The following is a 17,825-nucleotide window of genomic DNA, read 5'->3' as shown; positions in this document are numbered from 1 at the left end:
CCTCTCCTCTCCCTCTCTCCTTCTCTCTATCCCTCCCTCCTCTCCCTCTCTCTCCTCTCCCTCTCTCTATCCCTCTCTATCTCTCCCTCTCTCTATCTCTCCCTCTATCTCTCCTTCTCTCTATCCCTCTCTCCTCTCCCTCTCTCTATCTCTCCTTCTCTCTATCCCTCTCTCTATCTCTCCTCTCTATCCCTCTATCCTCTCCCTCTCTCTATCTCTCCTTCTCTCTATCCCTCTCTCCTCTCCCTCTCTCTATCTCTCCCTCTCTCTATCTCTCCTTCTCTCTATCCCTCTATCCTCTCCCTCTCTCTCCTTCTCTCTATCCCTCTATCCCGCTCTATCTCTCCCTCTCTCTATCCTCTCCCTCTCTCTATCTCTCCTTCTCTCTATCCCTCTATCCTCTCTCTTTCTTTTTCTCCCAGTTTGTCTTTTCTTTCTATCCTCTTCTCTCACTCCGGAACATCCTGCGCTCTGACAACTTCCTGCTTTCTCTCTCCCTCCCTCTTTTCTCTCTCTCCTCTCTATCTCTCCTTCTCTCTCTGTCCCTCCCTTGTGTTGCTGCATTCCTGAAGGTCTCTAACAGGTTTGGCAGAACAGAGCTGCACAAACATACACACCCACAAAAAAAAACACACACACACACACACACACACACCCTAAAACACACCCACACACACACGTCCACAAATGCAGCCACAGAAACACTCCCACTCACAGAGCTGCACAAACACACACACCCACAAAAACACACAGACCCTAACACACACACCCACAAACACACAGACACTTCTACACACACACACGCACACACAGACACACCCACACACGCACCCTCGCATATGTAATGGAAACCTTCTCACATGAGTGAACTAAGAATCAGAATCATGTGTCATTGGCCAGGTATGGCCACACACACACACACACGCACACACACAGACACACGCACACACACACAGACACACACGCACACACACACATACACACACACACACACACTAGTGTAGCGGTTGTGTACTCCTTCGTTGCGTTGTGATTGATGGACACACCGATGATAGTTTTGGCAACCCAGCCGTTTATTCTGATAACATTTAAAATAGAGAACAAAAGATGATCACGAATCTTCACAATGGCAGCCTCTCCCAGCCGGGGTAAATACAGACTGATCATTTACAGTGTTTCAAAAATGAGAAAATAAAATACAAAAGAATTATCATGGAAAATAAATCTATCGCATTAGGCTGTTTTGATTATCACAACATAGTGAATGCATGAACGCATGGTTACTGATCTAGGCTAACCAGTGCTACCCAGTAACATTGCACAGAAAAATAACATTCTCATAAACAAACTACTCGCTTAACATGGTAATGGGAGTTGGTTACATACCTGATAACATTTAAAATAGAGAGCAAAAGATGATCACGAATCTTCACAATGGCAGCCTAACATAAAAAAGAGACAAACTGAAGCAAGCTTTTCATGTGAAGATAACACTAGCTAACGTGTAGCAATTACGACAACAAAACCACATGGTTAGCAAAGCTAGCAATCGTAAGCTCTCTAATTACTCTTTACAAATGTAGTGACCAACACTGAGCGAGACTATACTTGTGTACTTATCATATAATACATGAAGATACTGTTATGTGCACTTAGACTCAGGTTGTAAGTCAATAAAGTGTAGATTGTGATCCAACTGCTCTGGATACATACCTCTCCCAGCCGGGAGCTCTAACACACAAAATGAAACTCCCAATACCACAGCTAGCTCAAGGATTTTGCAGGCAATGGCAAGTGGGAAGAATACACAAGTTATTGAGCCGTTTCCGCTCTACATCCTGAACTTCTTCCGTCGAATGCAATCCACTTCCGTTCTGGCGGGCTGGGTTTGTTTTGCTAGCTAGCTCCGTTGTGCCAACGAAGCACTGATATCGCTGTGACAAAGAGGATATAACCATTACAACATGAAGAAAAGTGGTTCGGGAACGACGTGTGCGGTAGTTGGTTGCAAAAACTCGAGAAAGCACCTGAACGAGTGGTTAGATAGAGAGTGCTACGACCACAAACCAGCTACGAAGAGGCAATGTCCATGCGCTCCATTGTTTACATTTTTTTGCAAGTCTGATAGCGACTTGGAATCAAGGACCTGGCTGAAGGCATTGAATGTAAAGAAACCACCCCGCAACGTTTTTGTTTGTTCCTATCACTTTGTTGACAAAAAAACAACCAAGGATAATCCTTTCCCAGAGTTGTGGTTGGGATACAATCGCACTCCCCAGCCAAAGAGGCGTCAACTCACCCAGCAGACAACTGCCTCACCCCAGATAAAGAAACGTAGACTTGAATCTGAGGGTAAGTTCAGCAACTTTAGCTATGAAGCTGAAAATACTGTTAATTATGAAGAACATTGCTACCGGTATTTTGCTAAGGCAGTTGATTGTTTTGGAGATGGGACAAACAATGCACACAATACATCATTAATTGTGTGTATGTGTGCCTGCATGTCTTAGTCTACATCATAAATACATTGCAAGGTGGCAGGCTGTTGTGATGATGATTGTGTGTGTGCGTGCAATGTTGTAGTACAAATTTTGTCATTGTGATTATTAGTGAGAGGACTATGTCTGCATTAATTTGGCTCCATCCATGTTTTCTGGTCCCCTTATTAGATGCTCCTGACACCTGTCAGCCTGCCTGTGAGGCCGAGCCTGCTACACCAACATTTCGAGATAGGACCCAATGGGAGGATCCGTCACATGTTGACCACACATACTGTTCAACAACACCGTCTGTTAAAGTAGACAAGGTGGCCCCAGCAGTGGCGCAACTGGCTGGGGCACCTGCACCGTACGCCGGCGACCCGGGTTCAATTCCCGCCCCGTGGTCCTTTCCAGATACCACCCCTGTCACTCTCTCTCCCACTCACTTCCTGTCAATCTCCACTATCCTATCTAATTAAAAAGCCCAAAAAATATACTTAAAAAAAAAAAAAAAAAGTAGACAAGGCCACAGTGCGAGGCAGAAATGGGTCCTACTGTGACTAGCACCTAGGTCATTGATGATGCGCGGTCCCGGCTGTCTACAGGAGTGCGTATGGTTAAATTTTTCACCCTAGTGACAGTGTTGTTTGTTACCTTTCAGTAAGCCATCAATTACCCTTCCTGTTGTTGACCAAATCCTAATGACCTTGATTAAGTTAAAACTAAACCTAATATTAGGAGATATTGCTCGCCGCTTCAATGTGTCTACATCCATGGCAAGCATTGTGATTAGTCACTGGATTGACGTGATGGGTGAACAGTTCAAAGTCCTAAGATCCCATGGCTTCCAAGAGAGACCATTCGTGCCACCATGTCCTTGTTGTTTCAGAAGAACTACCCTCGAACCACCTGCATCATTGACTGTGCCGAAAGTGGCATGCAGAGAGCCACAAACCATGACTCAAGGAGTGACACTTTCAGCCAATACAAATCACGCAACACTGTGGCCCCTAATGGGCTTATCATGTTTATATCTGACGCCTATGCTGGCAGAAGCAGCGATAAGTTTATCACCATGGACAGTGGGTTTCTAGACTATCTGAGGGCTGGTGATGAGGTCATGGCGGACCGTGGGTTCACCATTCGAGACTTGCTTGATGAGAGAAGGGTCAGTTTGAACATCCCTGCATTCACCTACAGGCGCAATCAGTTGACAAATGAGGAGGCGACACGCACCAGGCGCAGTAGCCAATGTCCCGCATACACGGAAAGAGCAATCCAGAGACTGAAGGTCTTTAAGATTTTATCCCAGACCGTTCTCATCAGCATGGCACCGAAACTGGACAACATCTTAACCATCTGTGCTGGCCTAGTTAACCTGAAGAGTCCACTGATCAGAGTGCCTCGTGAGGTTTAGAATCTTATGTCCCAGTCTACCAACACCCAGCCATGTTGTTCATTAAATACAGATAAACACAATAAATACTGCATGCATTGTATTTTTTTAATATTATATATGAATATTTTTATAGTGATGTAATTGTGTGGGCTTTTGTATTTTACTTTTTAAATACCTGTTAGAATTAAACATGTGATCTTTCTTGTTGAAGCCATTTCTTTAGTTTCCTCAAAACAATGAATTAATCCAGTGTTATTTATGTACAGTATGAGCTTGCTATGAATGATAAACTGTGTTAACAGAAATTGTAACCCTCTAAGGAACATAAGGCCTATCATTCATGGTCGTAGTTCAGTGCAATAATGAAATGAAATGAAATTACATCAAACTTTATTTTACTCAAACAGTACAGCCACATTGATATATTGCACAGCACAAAGAGATCATGTAAATTGTGCATTATGTAAATAACGGACATCTGTTGGCTCCTGTGGCCATGACCTAAATAAGGCAGTTTATATTATTTTTAAAATGCTGCGATATTTTCTGCAGAACTGTAACCTTCCCTCGACAAAATCATCAACAATTTTCGGGAGCATGTGGGCACAGTAGAATGTGTGCAGCCGTATGATATGGCCCTGGACAAATCCTTGGTCTTAGGGTACTTCCATTTCTAGGTGCTCAGTTTTGTTCCAGATCACCAACTTGGAGTGCTGAAGCCCTGTGCAGTGCATCCCAATTTGTACCTGCATGTAGTAGCCTTTTGGACCATTGCAGGCAATATGGTAGTCCATAATAACATAATTAAATCACACTTTCATTCGAACAGTATTAATACGTACCTCTCTCAGTCAAGTTTAGCGGTAACTGACGAGAGAACGGGAATCAACACAAGAAAGCTTATCTGACTTTCACAATAAAAGTCCCAAAATAAAAATACATAGATAGCACAACGAAATGATAGCCCAACAAATAATACACTCTGTTGAAGGGTTTTGGTGAGATTTCAACCTCCAAAATAAAATGCAATATTAACCATTAACCATTAACCAATATGGTAATCTACCCTATCTCCGTTTGCCACAGTTGTGATTTCGCAGTTCTTTGTTGCCAAAAATTCTGCTTGTCCCAGACTTGTTTCCCATCTAAGGTGATTTGATCTCCAACAGAATGTCTTTGTTTATCACTCCATCGGGAGATGCTGCAAGCCACGGTTCCTTTTCGCACACCACTAAGCCTTTGGTTTCAATGCTGTTGCCCAGAGTTTCCAAATAGTCCCTTGCAAGTTCCTCCCCCTCCGCTCCTTGACGGGTTGCGGCATTGCCACGGAAGGGAGGTATTAGCATTAAAGCAGAGCTGCAAGAGGCTACTCCCAGGGCAACTGAAAAGTTCTGCCATTGGTGAGGCAAGTGCGTTCTTCCTCCACTCTTCATGAGTCCTAAAGAAGGTCACCTTCTGTGCCAGTTCTGGAGTGGTAGAGGATGGCTGTGAAGTTGGTGTTATCACGCCATCCTCTAGCACTTAGAGTTTATCACGCCAAAGTAGCCCGTTGCTGTTTGCATTCAAACAATGACATTTGATAAAAAATGTTTTCTGCATTTGTCCACCGGTGCAGGGTGCTGCATCAAGAAAAGTTTTGTAAAGAAATGGCTGAAAGCTGCTCGGGGTTGTTTTTGTCATGCAAGCAATAAGGAACCATACGTGACTTCCGGTAATGGCGGGGTGCTGAGAGGCTGCGATAGACCAACCCTCCTGATTATAACTCCTTGAAAACGTTCAAATTCTACTCATTATCGAAAATGTAGTACTGATTTCGACAGATTTGTGACAATGTCACAAAGGAGGAAGAAGACGGCTGCTCAAAAACAGCAAAAGCAAGAAAAAGACACCGAAATACGAGAGCTTTCTGAATCTGAACACGAGGAGGTGGAGGACGGCGAGTGTGAGTCTGAATCTCTTGACGATAACTCCACAAGTAACCCCAGCACTTCGGATGTCATGAATGCAATAAAAGGAATGGAAAAGCGAATTACAGTTAAGATAGATGGGGTATTAGAAAGGGTTCAAGAAATAACCGAAAGAGTTGAAGAAGCGGAAGGACGCATTTCGGGGGCAGAGGACGAAGTAAACCAACTTAAAACTCGCATTACCACTTTACAATCCGAAGTGAAGTTGCTGCTAGAGAAAACGGACGAGATGGAGAATCGGAGTCGGAGAAATAATGTGAGGCTGGTGGGTTTGCCGGAGAACGAAGAAGGACGAGATGCGTGTACGTTCCTGGAAAGTTGGATTCCGTCAATCCTAGAGATGAAGGATAGGCCTACCGCGCTAGCACTGGAGAGAGCACATCGAATTGGCCCACGGCCTCAGGCAGAGAATGACGCCAATGCTAGGCCAATTCGCCCGAGAACTCTCATTATGAAGTTTCTCAACTACAGACAGAAGGAAGAGGTTTTGAGGGCGGCCAAAGCTAAAGGGACAGTAGAATATAAGGAGCAAGCAATCCGATTCTTCCCCGACGTCACCGCGGAAACACACAAGAAACAGAGGGCTTACGATGGAGTGAGACAGAAGCTACGGCTGAGAGGAATCGATAAGCATCGTGTCGTCTTTCCTGCGAGACTGCTCCTCACCTACGAAGGGAAAACCGTGCTGTATGACACTCCTGCCGAGGTAGAGCACTTCGTGGAAGGACTGGGTAGCCCTAACTGAGGAAGAGAGGTGTTATTTAAAACTGACTTTGCCATATCCTGATTTTTGACCGCAGTTATATGTTTAAAGTAGGCCTATGTTTAAAAAGTTATTTGCAGATGGACTATATCCTAATCACTTCAGACAGCTGAAGATTTTTTTCTAGTTCTAGTATCAGCAGATTTTTTTTTTTTTTCTCTCTTCAGTCTTCAATCTTTTTTCAACAAGGTGTCTGATGGATAGCCTTTTTGTGTTGTGTTAATCCAAAAGAGGGATAATCAGACTGAAGCCTAGTTTGATTAACAGAGTGTACCTACTCTGAACAAAGTCTTCAGTTATTCTCAGATTGAGATAAGATAAGTTAAAATAGGCTATCTGCATGTTTAAGGCCTGTGAAATTTGAAGTTCACTTTGGTGAAAATATGAGTAGAATGATACAACAAGGTAAAGGGTTGTGTTAAAAGTAGTAAATTGAGAGAGCCAATCAGTAGTTAGCTCCTCACAGATGTGTGGATCTAATGTACCCATACTGGGAGCAAACACAGAGGGGGGAGGGGGGATACATAATGGATGGATTTGTGTGAAGGCATTTAAAAGGTTCAGTTTCAGAGTTTTGCTTTGTGTGGTGCTTATTGTGTTATTGTTGTTTTGGTTTGTGTGGTGCTTATTGTGTTATTGTGCGTGTTTTTTGTTTTTAGTTTTATCTTCTCTTTGGTAGGTTTCTCTCATGATATGAAAGAGGTGCAAAAGGTGAGAAATTACAGTAAAAACTGATGTCTGAAACTGAAAAGGTGAAATTCATAACTTGGAATTGTAGGGGAATGGGTAGCCTTAAAAAAGTGAAACAAGTAATGGACAGAATCAAATTACTTCAGGCAAAAATAATATTTTTGCAGGAAACGCACATGACAACAGGGGAAACCATTAGAATACAGAGGAGATGGCAGGGTCAGGTCTTTTCATGTTGTTATGCCTCCAATGCCAGAGGAGTGATGATACTTGTTCACAAAACCATCCCCTTACAAGTTGAAAAAGTAACAAAAGATCCAGTTGGTAGATATATTATAGTTGAGGGCTTTTTGTTTGGAGGTAAAGTTAATTTAATTAATGTGTACGGCCCTAATGATGATAGTCCTGCTTTCTTCAGTGATTTGTTTCTCTCAATATCAGGTTTAAGAGGACAAAATATTATGGCAGGTGATATGAACTGCACACTGGATCCAGTGAAAGATCGCTCAACTGGCTTAGATACTACACATGCTAAATCTAGGAAAATAATAAACAAATTTATGAGAGATTTAAACATGTTGGATATTTGGAGACACCTTAACCCTAGTTCTTTGGTTTACTCATGTTATTCTGGGACACATAAGTCATACTCGCGCATTGACTACTTTTTGGTATCAGCAACACTGCTTGCAAAGATTACAGATTGTACATATCATACCGTGGTAATATCTGACCATGCTGCTGTATCATTAACATATAATGATAAAAGGATGACCGACTTGTATAAGATGGGAGGCGTTCAAAGCCTACATTAGGGGTCAGATTATTGGATTTTGTAGCTCAACAATCTAGGAAAGACATAAGGCAGTTGGAAAGACAGATCAGTGAATTGGAAAGGACTATATATCAGAATAGGGTAGCAAATAAAGATGAACATGATAAATTACTTCTTTTAAGGGCCCAATATAACGAAAAATCAGCAGTAAGAGTGGTAGCAAAAATCATTAAACTAAAACAGAATTTCTACGAACATGGAGATAAAGCAGGAAAATTACTTGCTTGGCAAATTAAAAAAAGACAAGAGGAACGGGCTATTGTTACAATTGAAACACCTTCAGGAAATATTACAGATCCATTAAAGATAAATGAAGCTTTCAGAGACTATTATAATAATCTATATAGCCCAGATATCTCTCCTAACGATGAGCTACGAACACAATTTTTAGATGACCTTGATTTGCCTCAGATTTCAGAGGAAGATCAGCTGAATCTTGAAGAGGGGATTAGTGTAGAAGAGATATCATTAGCTATTGATGCAATGTCATCAGGAAAGACGCCAGGTCCAGATGGCCTTCCCATAGACATATATAAGAAATTTAAAAAAAAATTGATAAGTCCCTTTTTAGATATGGTAGTAGAGGCATTTGAATCGGGCCTTCTTCCAGCATCAATGAGACGAGCACTAATCACGCTGTTACCAAAACCAGGAAAAAGCAATACAAAATGTGAAAACATGCGCCCAATAAGTCTTCTTAATTCAGATACTAAAATCTTATGTAAAGTGTTGGCACGAAGATTGGAAGCAGTATTACCTAATTTAATAGGAGAAGACCAAAATGGTTTTATACAAAACAGACAAGGATTTCATAATGTAAGAAGGCTTCTCAACATCCTTCATAACCAGCGGAATGCGCAAGACACTGCTGTCTTGTCGCTAGACGCAGAGAAGGCCTTCGACCGTGTAACGTGGCCCTATCTATTTGATCTAATGGTTAAATTTGGCTTTGGGGAGAAATTTTGCAAATGGGTTAAGATTCTCTGTAATGACCTAGTAGCAGAGGTGCTTACGAACAATACAGTGTCGAAACCCTTTAATATATCAAGGGGATGTCAGCAGGGATCGCCTCTCTCTCCTCTCCTCTTTGTCATTTCCATAGAACCCTTTGCCATTGCATTTAGAAAAAATATGGTCATTGCTGGAGTTAAAGTTGATCAGATGGAACATAAAATTGCTTTATTTGCCGATGATGTTCTCCTCTTTCTCAAAAATCTTAGTCATTCTATACCGGCTCTTTTAGAACTTATAAGAATATTTGGGAAGATATCAGGATACAAAGTAAATCACTCAAAAAATATGTTAATGCTACTAGACAATAATGATAGAGTACAATACCAGAGCAATCCTACAATGTTTCATTTAACTGATACTTTTACAAATCTGGGAATACGAATTGTACCTAAACTTGAGAACATAGTTTCTGTAAATTATGAACCACTATTTGAAAAAATATCTAATTCTATTGATAGTTGGACATTACTACCCATATCCTTAATTGGTCGCATAAATGTTTTAAAAATGAATATTCTGCCCAAATTACTGTACTTATTTCAGAATATCCCTCTACCACCCCCAAAGCACCTTTTCATGAGACTTAATAAGTTATTCACTAATTTTATTTGGAACAACAGGCGTCCCAGACTCCGCCTTTCACTTCTGTGCTTGCCTTATGATAGAGGGCTCCAGTGCCCTAATGTGCACTGGTACTATTGGGCTGCTCAGCTCAGAACTATAAGGTTTTATTTTTCCACAGAAGGTACCCCATCGTGGGTTAATATGGAATCAGTTGAAGTCACACATGGTCTGACCTTAAAAAGGTACATATATTCAGCTAATCTTAAATATCACAGGAAAAAATGCTCAAACCCAATTGTTCTTAATATGATTAATGTATGGTATGTGGTGAAGAAATATTTTGGAATTCCTAATAATCTGTCTTGTTATAGCCCCATTTGGGGTAATACAGACTTCAAACCGGGAAGATTGGATGCAGGGTTTAAAAGTTGGGCAGATAAAGGGACTTGTATTCTTCAAACAAACTGATGTCCTTTGAGGAAATAGTTAATACATTTAATATACCAAAAAATCATTTCTTTAAATATTTACAAATAAGAAACTTTATTTTTGTAGCCCAAAAGAACTCTTTAGACATGCCAGTACTAAACAGCTTAGAGACAGGAATGGTAAAAGAGGCTTCATTTCACAGATATACAGAATTATAATATCAGGATCCCAAGAATCATCAGTTAATAAATTAGAAGCCTGGAAGAAAGATTTAAAAGAAGATTTATGTTTGAGTGATTGGACAGAGGCATGTAAGGAAGCTCAAACGCAAACAATACGTGTAAGATTGAAATTATTGCAATATAAATGGTTGATGCGGACTTACATAACTCCAGCTATTCTACACAAGTACAATAAGAATATTCCTGATACCTGTACAAAATGCAACATATTCAAAGGTGATTTTTATCATTGTATTTGGGAGTGTGAATACATAATGTCTTTCTGGAAAGGGGTGAGGGATATGATCAATAAAATTACAAGTATCAATCTAACACTATCAGCAAAAACATTTGTTCTGCACTTATACCCTCTAGAATTGTCATTGAGAAGAAAGGAATATGTTTTCCTTGACATGTGTTTGTTGCAAGCGAAGCGTTTAATTGCTTTATTTTGGAAAAAAATCCAAGCACCAAATGTAAATGACTGGCTGAAAGAAATGGCAGCTAACATGGCCATGGAAAAAATAACTTATATAGTGAAAGGTAAAAGCAACAAATTTAAGGAGATATGGTACCCATTCTTGTCCTTTCTGGAAGAGGGTGGAGGTAATGGGATGTCAGATGTGAGTAATACTAATACCGACTGAGAAGCTTTTTTATTTTTTATTTTCACTTTTATCTTTATTTTAGGTTTTGTTTTTTCTGTTATATTTTTGTTATTTTATTTTGGTGTATGTTTGGATTGTATGGTATTTTTATTGTGCTGTACTGTCCTTCAATTTCTGTGTTTAATGTGTAATTGTATGAAAGTTAAAATCGAATAAAAATATTTGGGAAAAAAAAAGGAACCATACGTACTGTGGAAAGGGATTTCCCCAAACAACACATCCCCAGCTGAAACATTTTCAGGCTCAGGATTTTGTATTTACATTAAGCCCTGCACGCGCACGCACATGCACACACACGTACACACACACACACAGTAAATCAGAAATGGCAAATATTCTAAAAGGATGGAGCCTAAGGATAGCCCATAGAGGGCAAAGAGGATGGGCACAAGAATGGACCCCTGGGGGACACCACAGGATAGAGGTGCTGAGGAAAGTCGCCAGAGAAACTTCTATCGGAGAGGTATGATCTGAACCACTCGAAGGCAGTACCAGGGCCGGCGATTGCTATAGGCGAGCTAGGCAATTGCCTAGGGCGACAAATGTGTTGGGGCCCGGAGTGGCTATCGGGGAGCCGGGGAGGATTCCGGTGGGCCGTTAACTTTTGTGCCAGTCTGAATGTCGTGAGCTTAAATATATTGTTTCTGAAGTTCATTTGTTGCCCTACCGCCTACATGTAGAACGGTCGCAGCCCCTTACTGTAATTTCCCCAAATATTAACAAAGTAGCACTCACAAAAACTGTTCGGAAGTCTTAACTATATCTAGTCTATATTTGCAACAATTAAGGGGAGTTTATGAGTGGTCCCTCCTCCAGTGGTAGGCTACGGACCAATCCAGCGCCAGGGTGGCGTGACACATAGTTACAGTAATTGAGAGTTAAAAAAAAAATTCTTCCACCTTCCAGCAGCTGTCAACATACAGCTAAAAAAAACAGGCGATTTTGGAAGGTGTGTAGCCTATCTGCTTTAACTTTTTTAATCTAGGCGGCATTCCACCCAGTCTACCCAGAGTCAGAGGCCTACCCTCTGTGATATGAATGAATGTTCTGCCTTCATATGCTCAAGCAGGCCTTTATCGTCGCATCGTCCCATGTCGCAAATGTAGAGTCCGACTTGCTGCAGCCACAATCATCTTGAAAGTAGCCTAGCCTAGGCCTGACAGGAGATAACATTCTACAATTTACACAGATTTTTTTCTCCTCTGTTGATCTCGCGACGTTGTTGGCGAATTTGTATATGCTTATAAAAACAAAAGTAACGCGCGTTACTGAAGTTTATCCCGACTCCCGAGTAAAATATTTACCAATTTTTTTGTAATGCCTTACATTAGCCTACGACATTACAGCAAATTAGGCCCATTAGGCCTACATTATGCCACTTTTATAACGCGTTACTCCCAACACTGTATAGGCTCAACAAAACACTAAGAGGGGAATTAACCCAAGTGCGTGCATGAAGTCAAAAAAAGCGTAACTACGCATATTTCACCCTGCCAGAATTCTCCCCTGTGTCATTTACGCGCGATAGAGGGAGTTACGCGTTTTGGCACCCCCAAACTCTGGGTGTTTCTTATGTATACAACTCTTGCGTGCATTCGGCCACTGACTTTCCAGCTGGGTCTCCAACATGTCGCTCTCAAGCTCAGTCGCTTGCCGCCTTGCCAGAGGCTGAAACACGCTACTACATTTAAACACAATTGTTGCTGCGACTCGAGGCATTCCAGCCTACGAAATTAATAAAAAGTAAATCATGCATAATTTAAAAATAACTCAATAGGCTACGTTCAATGAACGCATGAAAGCGGATGGTTTGTTTGAAATACCGACACTCTTTCAACTACATGGAACGTAATAGTGATCATCAAATACCTCCCTAGATTTCAGTGCCCATCAGTCCCAACATTTAACAATATAATCAAACAGTCCAAAAGTAAATTAAATATCAAACTAAACCGAAAATGTCATGCTTTTGAAGGCCTACCAGTATGCCGCTCCAAGAAACGCATGTCTCAAAATAAACCTTGCATAAGAAATAAAGGACTGTCTCGAATACAATCCTGCCCCAAAAGGCCTGTACTTTGTCTTAAGACTCCGGCCATAATTTGAGGATTTACAGTATCTAAGTAGACAAACTGGCTTCAGATATCCAACAGAGTGAATCTGAGATTGTGCAGTCTGTGGTTAGTGACGTGATGCTGTTAATCGGGAGTTTTACATAGCCTAGCGTAAACCTATAGGTTATTATTTATTTGGCGTACCTATAAGGCTTTTTTCCTTATCAAAAGTGGGTGGACTCGTATAATGGCTCCGACGCCCATTGGGGGGGCGCAAAACTCAATCTCGCCTAGGGCAACCAAAGGGCTAGAACCGGCCCTGGGCAGTACCTTTAATACCAACACACTGCTCAAGGCGGGAGAGAAGGATGGCATGATGGACTGTGTCAAAGGCCGCTGTGAGCTCTAGCAGGATCAGTATAACAGCATTAGCAGCATCAGTAGCTAATAGAATGTCATTGCAAATTCTTAGAAGTGTTGTTTCTGTGCTGTGAAGGGGTTTAAAACTGGACTGGAACACTTCAGAGATGCCTTGTGTCTAAAAAAAGTTTTAATCAGGGGCGGTACTGTAGCATGTTTAAATATGGTAGGTACAACACCTGTCTTAAGGCTGATATTAATGCTATTTAAGATATGAGGACCAGTTTTTGCACCTTCACCATGACACTCACTCTCTTGAGCACCTTACCATGCACACAGAACTACAGGCCAGTCCCGGCCCTGTCACTGGAAGCGTCTCATGCTTGATCATGCTCAAGCTCACTGTGGATTTTATTTAATTTATATAGTATATTTAGTATTTAGTTTTGTTAGTTTTTCTTATCTTCTACTGTCTCTACTGTACAGTGGAGTTTTGTTATGTGTATATAATTATATTTACCCTTTCTTGTCAGGAACCTGCCTGGACTTTGACCATCCTGGTGGTCATTCTGTGTATTACTGTTTGTGTCTTGTTTCCCGAGAAGGCAGGCGGAGGGCAAAGCCACGTCGAGGATAACGAAGCTGTGTGGCCCGTCCCCTGGACTGTGTGACGTTAACAACCGGGAGATGCGAGGACTGTGTGACGTTAACAACCGGGAGATGCGAGGACTGTGTGACGTTAACAACCGGGAGATGCTCAGCTACGTCAAGCTAAGTACTGGGAATGTTGAATGTGTACGGCAACGTGACCACTGATAAGAGCCGGATACGTAACGTGAGTGTGCAGTGCTATCGATGCTTTGTTTATCCTGTGGAGTAGAGCTGCTGCAGCGGTGCTTGTGTGGGTGGACGTGCTTGAATGCCTACTGGTGTGTGTGAGCCGATGGAACTCTCAGGAACACCCTCCTCTCCTAACGTGTGATTTGTGTGCAGACCGGTGGAGAGTAACGCTCTGTGCATGTAGTGAGGTTACGGGTGTAACCGCCCGCCGCTTGGAGAGTTGAGCCTTGAATGCCATTCTTCTACGTCGTTCCTGCCCTCCCGTTGTTGCCCGCTGCAGCAGAGCCCTGTATGCCGTCCCTCCACCCCAGCGACTGCCCTGCCGCCGTCCCATCTAGCTGAGCCCTGTGCGCCGTTCTTCTACGCCAGACGCCGCGCTGTTAAGCAGAGCCCTGTACGCTGTTCTTCTACCTCAGCGACTGCCCTGACGCTGCCACGCGGAGACCTGTGAGCTGTTCTTCTATGCCCGGACACCGCCCGCTCAGCGGAGCCCTGTGAGCCGCCCTGCCACCGCCCTGCCCAGCAGAGACCGGTACACCATCTTCTAAGCCCCTACCGGTCCTGACCCGTTAAGCCCAGTGTGCCATCTCCCCTGCCCCAGCGACCTGTCCCGTTGCCGTGCTACCCATCGACGCCCCGTTCCACTACAGTAGTGGCCCCCGCTCTTGCAGCCACCCCCCATACCCCCAGTGCCTATAGAATCATCAGGAGGCACTGCCACACGCCCTTCCTCCACTTGGGAACATTGACTTGCGCCCCCCCTCCCGCCTGCTGTATTCGGCCTGTGGCCGTTTGGAACATTTGTCCCTCTCCCCATCTCATTTTTTAATGTAATTAACTCTTAATAAAAGCATTCTCTGTTTCTATACATGTTCTCTGGTCCATTTGTGGGGTGGTGAACGTGTTGCTCCTCAGGGAAGAAGGTGTGGCAGTATTGGCGAGTAGCGCCCCCTGTAGGTGACATAAGTGCATGTTGTGTGTGATGTCTGTTTGCTACTGAGACCTTGAATTTCCCCTTGGGGATCAATAAAGTATCTATCTACCTATCTGTCTATCTATCAGTAGCATCAAACATGTCTAAAAAGCTTGGGAGGGACAAAATCTGATGGATAGGTTGGAAGGCCTAAAGAACACTATTATATGGGTGGATGGCCTAAAGAACACTATTATATGGGTGGATGGTGGCCTAAAGAACACTATTATATGGGTGGATTGCCTCAAGAACACTATAATATGGGTGGATGGCCTAAAGAAGAACACTATTATCTGGGTGGATGGTGCTACCTGACCACAGTGGAGATATGGAATAGAAGAGACCACAGTGGACCTGGTTCTCAGATATGGTATAGAAAAGGACCATCCTCAGATAAGGTATAGAAAAGGACCATAGTGGACCTGGTTCTCAGTGGAGATATGGAATACAAAGGACCACAGGGGAGCTGGTTCTCTTGTGTAGGAATTCATCCTCTTTATTGTCATTTTTTTGCTTTTATCAAAAGTACAAATGCACGATACAACTTCCCTGCTGAAAAATCCAGCCTGACCAGCTTAAGGTGGTTTGCTGGTTGACCAGCTTCTTGACCAGCTTGTTTGACCATCCTATGATGGTTGACCAGCTAGGCCAGCAAAACTCTTGTGAAAACATACCAAGGGCGACGAGACTCAATACAGGTTGGAGGTCGACCTTCTGACCACGTGGTGCAGGGACAACAACCTCCTGCTGAACGTCAGCAAGACCAAGGAGATTGTTGTTGACTTCCAGAGAGGTCACACCCAACACCTGCCACTGACCATCGACGGTGCTGTGGTGGAGAGAGTGAGCAGCACCAAATTCCTGGGGGTGCACATCAGTGAAGACCTCTCCTGGACCACCAACACTGCATCACTGGCGAAGAAAGCTCATCGCCGCCTCTACTTCCTGTGAAAACTCAGGCGAGCAAGTGCTCCACCAGCCATCATGACCACATTCTACCGAGGCACCATTGAGAGCATCCTCTCCAGCTGTATCGCTGTGTGGGGCGGAAGCTGCACTGAATACAACAGGAAAGCCCTGCAGCGCATAGTGAACACAGCTGGAAGGACTATTGGTGCTTCACTCCCTCCCCTGAAGGACATTTACACCTCCCACCTCACCCAGAAAGGCGACCACAATTGTGAGTGATGCAAGTCACCCGCTCACAATTTGTTTGATCTACTGCCCTCTGGAAAAAGGTTCAGAAGCCTGCGCTCCCGCACCACCAGACTCACCAACAGCTTCATACACCAGGCTGTTAGGATGCTGAACTCTCCCCCCCCTCCACCCTCAGCTACATAACATCCTGGACTTTGGACCCACAATGGCTGCCTTGCACTACTCCACTTGTACACTTGCACACTTTGTAACTTGTTGTTGTTGTCCTGTTGTCCTGAAAACACAACACACTTCTGCTGCTCTTACATAACTTGTAACCACTATGCCACTTGCTTACTTAGGTCAAACAGAACTACCTCAGCCATTTATTGGCCTGACTTTGCACTATTATATTGACTGTCTATGCACAATTGCACAATTTCAACCCAATTTTGCTGCTCTTATTTCTTCATTGTATGTGCCTTCTTATTTACTTTTTATTGTTTACTTGAATGTTATGTTTGTCTGTGGACTTAATTGGTAAAATATGTCTTGTCTTCACCGTGGGATAGTGAGAAACGTAATTTCGATCTCTTTGTATGTCTGGGCATGTGAAGAAATTGACAATAAAGCAGACTTTGACTTTGACTTGACTATACCTTCAGCTGGTTTACATAGTGTATGATGGTGATTCAACTGGTTTTGCTTGTTGTTTGTTGCTTGTTTGCTCATTTTAGCTGTTGTTGCTGGTCTACACTGCTGGTTTAACTGGCCATGCCAGCTTATGTTGGTCATTCTAGCAAACCAGCATGACCATCTTGCACCAGCTGTATCTCACATGACAGGCTGGTCACACCAGCATGACCAGCTTCCTCAGATGGTCACGCCAGCATATCCAGCTGGTGGCCTAACCAACTACACCAGCAAAGACCAGCAAGAGCTGGAAGAAGACCAGCTAAAACCAGCTACTAGCATTAGCTGGTCTCTAGCTGGTCACCAGCAGGGGTCATTCTTCACTTGTGTACCTGGAGCACAACCACTAAGCAGCAATATGGAATATCACACATACAGAAATAGAGATGTATAATATCACATTAATACAGAAATAGAGAAGCATAATATCACACTCACATACAGAAATAGAGATGCATAATATCACACTAATACAGAAATAGAGATGTATAATATCACACTAATACACTACTGCAGTTCACATACAAAGTGATATCCAACATCCAAGTCAAAGGTAGAGTGAGCAAAGGTAGAGTGAGCAGTGTGTGGAAAAGAGTGTGTAGAAAAGAGTGTGTGGAATAGTGTGTGAAATAGTGTGTGGAAAAGAGTGTGGAGAATAGTGTGTGGAATAGAGTGTGTGGAAAAGAGTGTGTGTCTTCCTGTTAGTACCCAGGGATCTATAGCAGTGGCAAAAGGGCC

The sequence above is a fragment of the Alosa alosa genome, chromosome 15, assembly GCF_017589495.1.
Source record: "Alosa alosa isolate M-15738 ecotype Scorff River chromosome 15, AALO_Geno_1.1, whole genome shotgun sequence".
Taxonomy (NCBI): domain Eukaryota; kingdom Metazoa; phylum Chordata; class Actinopteri; order Clupeiformes; family Clupeidae; genus Alosa; species Alosa alosa.
Note: the sequence above shows the minus strand (reverse complement) of the source record.